The sequence below is a fragment of the Orycteropus afer genome, unplaced genomic scaffold (assembly GCF_000298275.1).
Source record: "Orycteropus afer afer isolate SDZICR_OR568_19922 unplaced genomic scaffold, OryAfe1.0 scaffold00199, whole genome shotgun sequence".
NCBI classification, from domain to species: Eukaryota; Metazoa; Chordata; class Mammalia; order Tubulidentata; family Orycteropodidae; genus Orycteropus; species Orycteropus afer.
Genome location: NW_006921786.1, coordinates 2,230,723 through 2,238,716, shown reverse-complemented (window position 1 = coordinate 2,238,716; position 7,994 = coordinate 2,230,723). Strand labels below are relative to the sequence as shown.

Below are 7,994 nucleotides of genomic sequence, written 5' to 3'. Positions count from 1 at the left end.
TATATATATATGTATATGTATATGTATATGTATATGTATATGTATATATAGTCTAAAGGTTATATAAAGCTTTGGGATGTCCTTGAGCCAAAGTATGCCATCAGAAGGGTCCTCTGCCTCCTATGAATGGGTCTCCCTTTGTTTCCTGCTACATTCAGTCATGAGCTGGGAGCATCCTGTGAGAGGCCTGGCCTCAGTATGAACAAGTGAATGGGCTTCTAGTCAGCTGTTCTTCCATAGATGGAGAACCACAAGGTACATTCTCATGGCCACTACAAAATTATTCCAATGATTCTTTTATTGCTAAAAATATTTTGGAATTTATTTTTAGCAAAATTTCTTCACAGGATAGATTAGAAATAAGGAAAGGGCAAAAAAAGCTCCATGGGTTTTAAAATGTTGCTTTACTGTTAACCAAGAATTGCATCCTATACCCACAATCATATACATGGTTAAATCACTCAAACTCACTGCCATCAAGTTGGATCCCACTTATAGTGACCCTTCCTTGGGTTTCCAAGGTGGTATCACTATAGAAGTAGATCACCCAACTTTGGTGATATTTCTACATATGTATTTGTATGTGCTGTAACAATGTCCATATAAATAGAACTAATGGGCAAAATTATGGTAACTTCTTAGCCACAGCCAACCACCCTGAGGGAGTGAGTTGTGGGATCTGTGTGCTCAGGACCATGGTTTCAGGGGACATCATGCTCAATTGGCATAATATTGTACACAAAAGCATTGTTCTACATCCTATTTTGATAAGTAGTAACTGGGGTCTTAAAACTTTGCAAGCAACCATCTAGATGTAACAATTGTTCTTTACTTGTCCAGAGCAAAGAAGAATGAAAAATACCAAAGATTCATGGAAACCGTTAGTTGAAGGGACTAGTGAACTATTTTTCTTGGTTATAATCTTTAGCCTTATGACCATGAGACCAGAAGAACTAGGTGGTGCCCAGCTCCCACTGTCAACAGTCCAGAAAGGAGTCAGTGCAGGAGATCCTGGACAGAGTGGGAGAAAAATGTAGAACAAAGCTCAAAATCATGAAAAAAGACCAGGCTTACTCTGGTGGTGCAGTGCCTAAGATATTTGACTGCTAACCAGAAGGCTGTCAGTTCAAACGCGCCAGCCACTCCTTGGAAGGAAGACTGGGCAATCTACCTCTGTAGAGATCTTTACCTTACCCACTGTCATTGAATCAGATCTGACTCATAGCGACCCCTCTTTGGGTTTCTGAGGCCGTATCACTACAGAAGTAAATTGCTCAATCTTCTTTCTGAGGAGTGGCCGGTGGGTTTGAACCACTAGCCTTCTGGTTAGCAGTCAAATATTGCCTTGGAAATCCAAGGAGGGGTTGCTATGAGTCAGAACCAACTTGATGGCAGTGAGTTTGGTTTTTAGTTTGGTACTTATCTAATAGAGACTGTGAAACTCCTAAGACTATGGTCCCTGGTCACCCTTCAGGCCTGGAATTGAACTCACTCCCATGGCTTCTGGCCAAACAATAGACAGGAATATAAAGTGTATTTACATCAGGTAGATGTACTCCTTAGAATAATCAATCATAGGAGATCAGAGGGTAGTGTTTTTATAGGGAGATAGCTCAAAGGGAGGAATGCATAAGAAAGAAGGACACAGGGAAAAGACAACAACTAGGGAAAAGTGGGAAGAGAGCTGTTACATTGTGGAGATTGCAGTCAATGTCATGAAATAAAATGTGTATAAACTGCTGTATCAAAGTGAATTTGGTCTGTAAACTTTCACCCAAATCACAATAAAAAAGAAAAAAACAACAAAAAAAATTGCATCCTCTGGCTTAATGACCTATTTTATCAAGTTTGGCTCTGTTTAATAAATAAATCTGCACTTAAATATTTAAAGTTATCATCATTAATGACATTCAAAGGAATATACCAAATAATTTTTGTTGTTGTTTTATTTATTTCTTATTATGATTTGGGTGAAAATTTACAGAGCAAATTGGTTTTCCATTCAACAATCCATATACATTCTGTTTTGTGATATTTACTGCAATCCCAACACTATAACAACACACTCTTCCCACTTCCGCCCTGCATCCACCTCTTCCTTTCCATTCTCATCCCCTCCCACCTTCCTAACTCTATCCCTGAGCAAATGCTATCCTTTTGATCTCATATGCTTGATTGTTGAGTGCATGCCCTCCTGATACTATTATTCATCTTATAGGCCTATTGTTAGGCTGCCAGCAGATTTTCCTCATGTAATCTACTAACCATGGAGGTTAAGTTCAATTCCTAGCTTGAAGGGTGTCTAAGTGTCTAAATCTTGGGGATTCCACTAGTTTCATCATACCAGTAAGCCTTGTCTTTTTTTTTTTTTTTTTTAAATGACTTTCAGTTTTGTTCCACATTTCTTCCCCCTTTACCCAGGACCACTTATTGTGATCCCTTTCAGATCAATGCCAAAGAATTTGAAGGCAATTTTAAAGAGCTATTCCAGACATAATTTAAACAATGGTAACATAATAGCTATAAATCCTGGCTCTCCAAGGTGATTTCACTGAGAAAGACCATTGTCATTGAATATAAAACCAAAAAACAGACTAGTCACCATCTAGCAGATTTTAATTCATGATGACCCCTGGTATTACAAAACAGAACTGAGTTCCATAATGTTTTCTTGACTGTAATCTTTATGGAAGCAGATCACCAGGACTTCATTCTGTGCTGCTTCTTGGTGGGTTCAAACTGGCAATGTTTTGTTTAGTGTTGTTGTTAGGTGTCCTCAAGTCGATTCCTACTCACAGTGATCCTGTGCCAACAGTATGAAATAGTGCCTGGTCCCTTGGCTTCTTCACATTCATTGCTATGTTTGAGCCCATTGCTGTAGTCACCGTATCAGTTCATCTCATTGAAGGGTCTTCCATCTTTTCACTGACCCTCTAATTTACCAAACATGGTGTCCTTCTCTAGGGACAGGTCCCTTCTGATAACATGACCAAAGTACATGAGACAAAGTCTCATCATGTTCACTTCTAGGGAGCATTCTGGCTATACTTCTTCCAAGAAAGATTTGTTCATTCTTCTGTCACTCCATGGTATATTCAGTATTCTTTGGCAACACTGTAATTCAAATGCATCAATTCTCCTTTGGTCTTCCTTTCTCATTGTCCAACTTTTGCATGCATATGAGGCAATTGAAAATATCATTGCTTAAGTCAGTTTTGCTATAGTCCTTAGGTGACATCTTTGATTTTTAGCAGTTGAAAGAGGTTTTTTGCAACAGATTTGCCCAATGCAATATGTCATTTGATTTCTAGACTGCTGTTTCCATGAGCATTGATAGTGGATCTAAGTAAAATGAAATCTTGGACAACTTCAATCTTTTCCCCTTTATCACGATGTTGCTTATTGGTCCAGTTGTGAAGATTTTTGTTTTCTTTATGTTGAGGTGTAATCCATACTGCAGACTGTAGTCTTTAATCTTCATTGGTAAGTGATTCAAGTCTTCTTCACTTTCAGTAAGCAAAGTTGTGTCGACTGCATATTGCAGGTCGTTAATGAGTCTTTCTCCAATCTCCAATCAGGATTGTGTTCTTCTTCACATAGTCCAGCTTCTTAGATTATTTGCTCAGCATGCAGATTGAATAAGTATGGTGAAAGTATAGAACCCTGATGCACGCCCTTCCTGTGTGTTCTATCTGGTGAAGTCCACGTGTAGAGCCGTCTGTTTGTGTTGTTGAAAAAAGGTATTTGCAATGAATAAATAAGTCATTGATCTTGCAAAATTCTATCATACTATCTCCAGCATTATTTCTGTCACCAAGGTCAAATTTTCCAACTACCAGTGATTCTTCTTTGTTTCCAACTTTTGCATTCCAGTCACCAGTGATAATTAACACATCTTGATTGCATGTTCAGTCAATTTCAGACTGCCGAAGCTGGTAAAAATCTTCAATTTCCTGATCTTTTTCTTTAGTGGTTGGTGTGTAAATTTGAATAATAGTAGTATTAACTGGTCTTCCTTTTAGGCATATGGATATTATCCTAATACTGACAGCATTGTACTTCAGGACAGATCTTGAAACATTCTTTGTGATGATAAATTCCACACCATTCCTCTTCCATTTGTCATTCCTGGCATAGTGGATCATATAGTTATCTGATTCAAAATGACTAAAATTGGTCCATTTTAGCTCACTAATGCCTAGGATATCAATTTTTATGCATTCCATTTCATTTTTGATTATTCAATTTTCCTAGGTTCATATTTTGTACACCATGTTCTGATCATTAATGGATGTTTGTATCTGTTTCTTCTTATTCTGAGTCATGCCACATCAGCAAATGGAGGTCCTGAAAGCTTTACTCCATCCACATCATTAAGGTTGACTCTACTCTGAGAGGGAGCTCTGGTAGCATAGTGGCTAAGACACTTGCCTGCTAACCAGACAGCTGGTGGTTCAAACCCACCAGCCACTCCTCGGAAGGAAGGTTGGGCAATCCTACTTCTGTAGTGATACTGCCTCGGAAACCCAAGGAGGGGTCGCTATGAGTCGGGTTTGACTCGAGGGCACATAACAACAACAACAACTACTCTGAGAAGGCAGCTCTTCCCCAGTCCTATTTTGAGTGCCTTCCAACCTAGGGGTCTCATCTTCTGACACTATATTGCACAATGTTTCAGGGCTATTCATAAAGTTTTCCAGTAATATATCAGACAACATTTCACTGCTATTCATAAGGTTTTCACTGGGCAATTCTTTGAGAAGTGAATGGCCCCTTCCTTCTTCTGAGTCTGTCTTAGTCTGGAAGTTCCACTGAAACCTATCCACCATGGGTGACCGCGCTGGTATTTGAAATACCTGTGGCATAGCCTCCAGCCTCATAGCAACAAACAAACCACCATAGTACAGCAAACTGACAGATCAGTGTAAGGAGACTGGACATGAGTATAAGGAGGTTCTGTTTAATAGTAACAAATAAAAAATAAAAAGCCCTGTTTTCCACCTTCACTTCCTCTCTGTATGCACACAACTTAGGGATATGTTATTCACTATAAAAGTAATTAACAAGACCTTTCTGAGACTCTGTACCAAATTTTGTATTTGTACTTTTATATTCTCTTTTATCAGATAGTTTCCTAAGTTTTATAACCTCAAGCCTCACAAAATCTTGGGGCACATCAGGTGTGTTTATGTTTCTATGGCTTTACCTCCCCCATGCTCATATATGATTCTCCATATGGGATAATGCTTTCCTTCAATCCTATTTTAAATGTCTTTGTATTGTTGAATAACAAGCCTGGTTAGAAAAGTCTCTCAACCAGAGACAGCAATGAAAGAAGGGCATTTTCTTTTCTTCCTAGAGGGTCAGGCTTGAGGTTCCCACACTTAAACATTTTGGAAAGAGGGATCTCTTTCCTCAAACCACTAGAGGGCATCAGTGTGCAGACAATTGCTGGATTTGGGCAGGGTGATGAGCTTCAGGGAGTATTCACAAGCAAGGTGTCTCTCACATTCCTAAAGCCCCAAGTCCTTTTTCCTTTTCAAAACATATCTTCTTGCAATCAGGATGTTTCTTCCTGTTTCTGAATCATCCTAGTATTCCCTCCAAACCTCCCACACCCAAAGAGACTACTCAGACCTCTCCTTGACATTCTTTTTCTTTATGGCCATTATCCTTGTGAAAAAATATTAAAGTTCCCCACTAAAAGTTAAAGGACCAGGGAGACATATGTATTACTGAATTAAACACTAGAGACCTGGGTTCAGGCCCCAGATCAGTCACTGGCTGTGTGATCTTGAGGAAATCACTGTGCCTCTCTGAGTCTCAGTGGCTTATCAGTAAAATGGAAGAAGAGATCTCTAAGGTCTCATGTGTTAATAAGAAAAAGAACTGTATACAACCTGCTAAACATTCTCATTTGAAAGTAAAACCTATCCATTGCCTTAATTCAACAAGAAAGCAATCAAATGAGAGGTCAAAATGCTTTATTTGAAAATTCCCAAACTTTTATTATTTATAAACTTCCAGTGAATAAAATGGGAGATCTGGTGGCATAGTGTCAAAGACATTTGACTGCTAACCAGAAGGCTGGCAGTTCAAACCCACCAGCCACTTCTCAGAAGGAAGACCAGGCAATCTACTTCTGTGGTGATACTGCCTCAGAATCCCAAAGAAGGGTCGCTGTGAGTCGCATTTGACTAGACAGCACTGAGTTTGGTTTTGGTTTGGGTGAATAAAATTGCACATTAAGAACTTCTCCGCATACCTACCCATCACCACCACCTGCATCAACTACATCACCTGCAAAACCATGAGGTGAACTCAGAAGCTACTGGCATTGCCAAATTTTATTAAATCATCTCTTTAAGAAAGGAAAGTCTTCACATAGAACAGATGAAAAACTGAGGATTTTTGTGTTGGCAGGAGCCTGACAAAAAAGATGGCAGCGTCTGTGGAGTGATGGGTTTGTTGTCTGGAAAGGAGCCAGTGGCAGTGGTAACAAAAAGAAACCTAAGTGAACGATGGTGATGAGGTGCCTCTAGGCCCATTCTGTGCCCTGCAACACTGAGAAAGGGTCTTTGTTTTCTGTTTTCTGCAGCCCTCCTCTTCAGCCTTGCTCCAGAGGCCCACGTCTTCCCCTCAGAGGTGTTGGGGATTGGCCCCAGCCCTCCATCTTCCTCTCTCAGGATGGCAAGAAGCAGTGGCTCCAAGGCCAAATTCATTGCCCTTGGAAAATATAAACTAGTATGGAAGATTGATCCTGGCTCCTTTGGGGACATTTAACTGGCAATCAACATCACCAATGGCAAGGAAGTGACAGTGAAGTTAGGATCTCAGAAGGTCAGGCATCCCTAATTGCTGTAGGAGAGCAAACTCTGTAATACAGATTCTATATTATAGAATATAATATAAAATCATTTAAGGTGGGGTTGACATCCCCAATCTACAGTGGTATGGTCAAGAAGAGGATTACAATGTGCTAGTCATAGACTTTCTCAGACCCCACCTCAAAGACCTCTTCAATTTCTGTTCAAGATGGTTCACAATGGAACCTGTGCTTAAAGTTAGTTGACCAAATGATCAGTAGAATTGACTATGTACATACAAGGAATTTTATACACAAAGACATTAAGCCAGATAACTTACTAATGGATATTGGGTGTCCCTGTAATAAGTTGTTCCTTATTGATTTTGGTTTGGCCAAAAAGTACAGAGACAACAGGACAAGGCAACACCTACCATACAGAGAAGAAAACAATCTCACTGGTACTGTGTGGTATGCTACCATCTATGCACATCTTGGTATTGTGCAGAGTTGCTGAGATGTCATGGAATCATAAGGATACCTTTTGATGTAATTTAATCAAACCAGCCTGCCAAGGCAAGGACTAAAGGCTGCAACAGAGAAACAAAAATATGAAAACTTAGTGAAAAGGAGATGTCTGTTCCTGCTGAAGTTTTATGTAAAGGGTTTCTGGCAGAATTTGCCATGTGCTTAAACTATTGGCACAGGCTGTGCTTTGAGGAGGCCTCAGAGCACAAGTGGGAGCTCTGGTAGCATAGTGGCTAAGACACTTGCCTGCTAACCAGACGGCTGGTGGTTCAAACCCACCAGCCACTCCTCAGAAGGAAGGTTGGGCAATCCTACTTCCGTAGTGATACTGCCTCAGAAACCCAAGGAGGGGTCGCTATGAGTCGGGTTTGACTTGACGGCACATAACAACAACAACAACAGAGCACAAGTATCTGAAGCAGTTATTCTGCATTCTTTTCCGGACCCTGCACCACCAATATGACTACACATTTGAATGGACAATGTTAAAGCAGAAAGCAGCACAGCAGACAGCCTTTCCAGTGGGCAGGGTCAGCAGATCCCAATCCCTGTCCCCCATTACTCCCTCCAGGTTGCCAAGCATGAATTGAAGAAGAGAAGAAGCAGAGCAGATGATTGGAGCAGTTTGTTTCACCCCAAATCTAGAAATTTTAGTTCATAT

General features: G+C 40.2%; 1 pseudogene; it reads left to right on the top strand.

Annotated features, from left to right (window-relative positions):
- The first annotated feature begins 6,687 nt into the window (after positions 1 to 6,687).
- LOC103203099 lies at positions 6,688 to 7,558 on the top strand (annotated as a pseudogene).
- Positions 7,559 to 7,994: the final 436 nt, after the last annotated feature.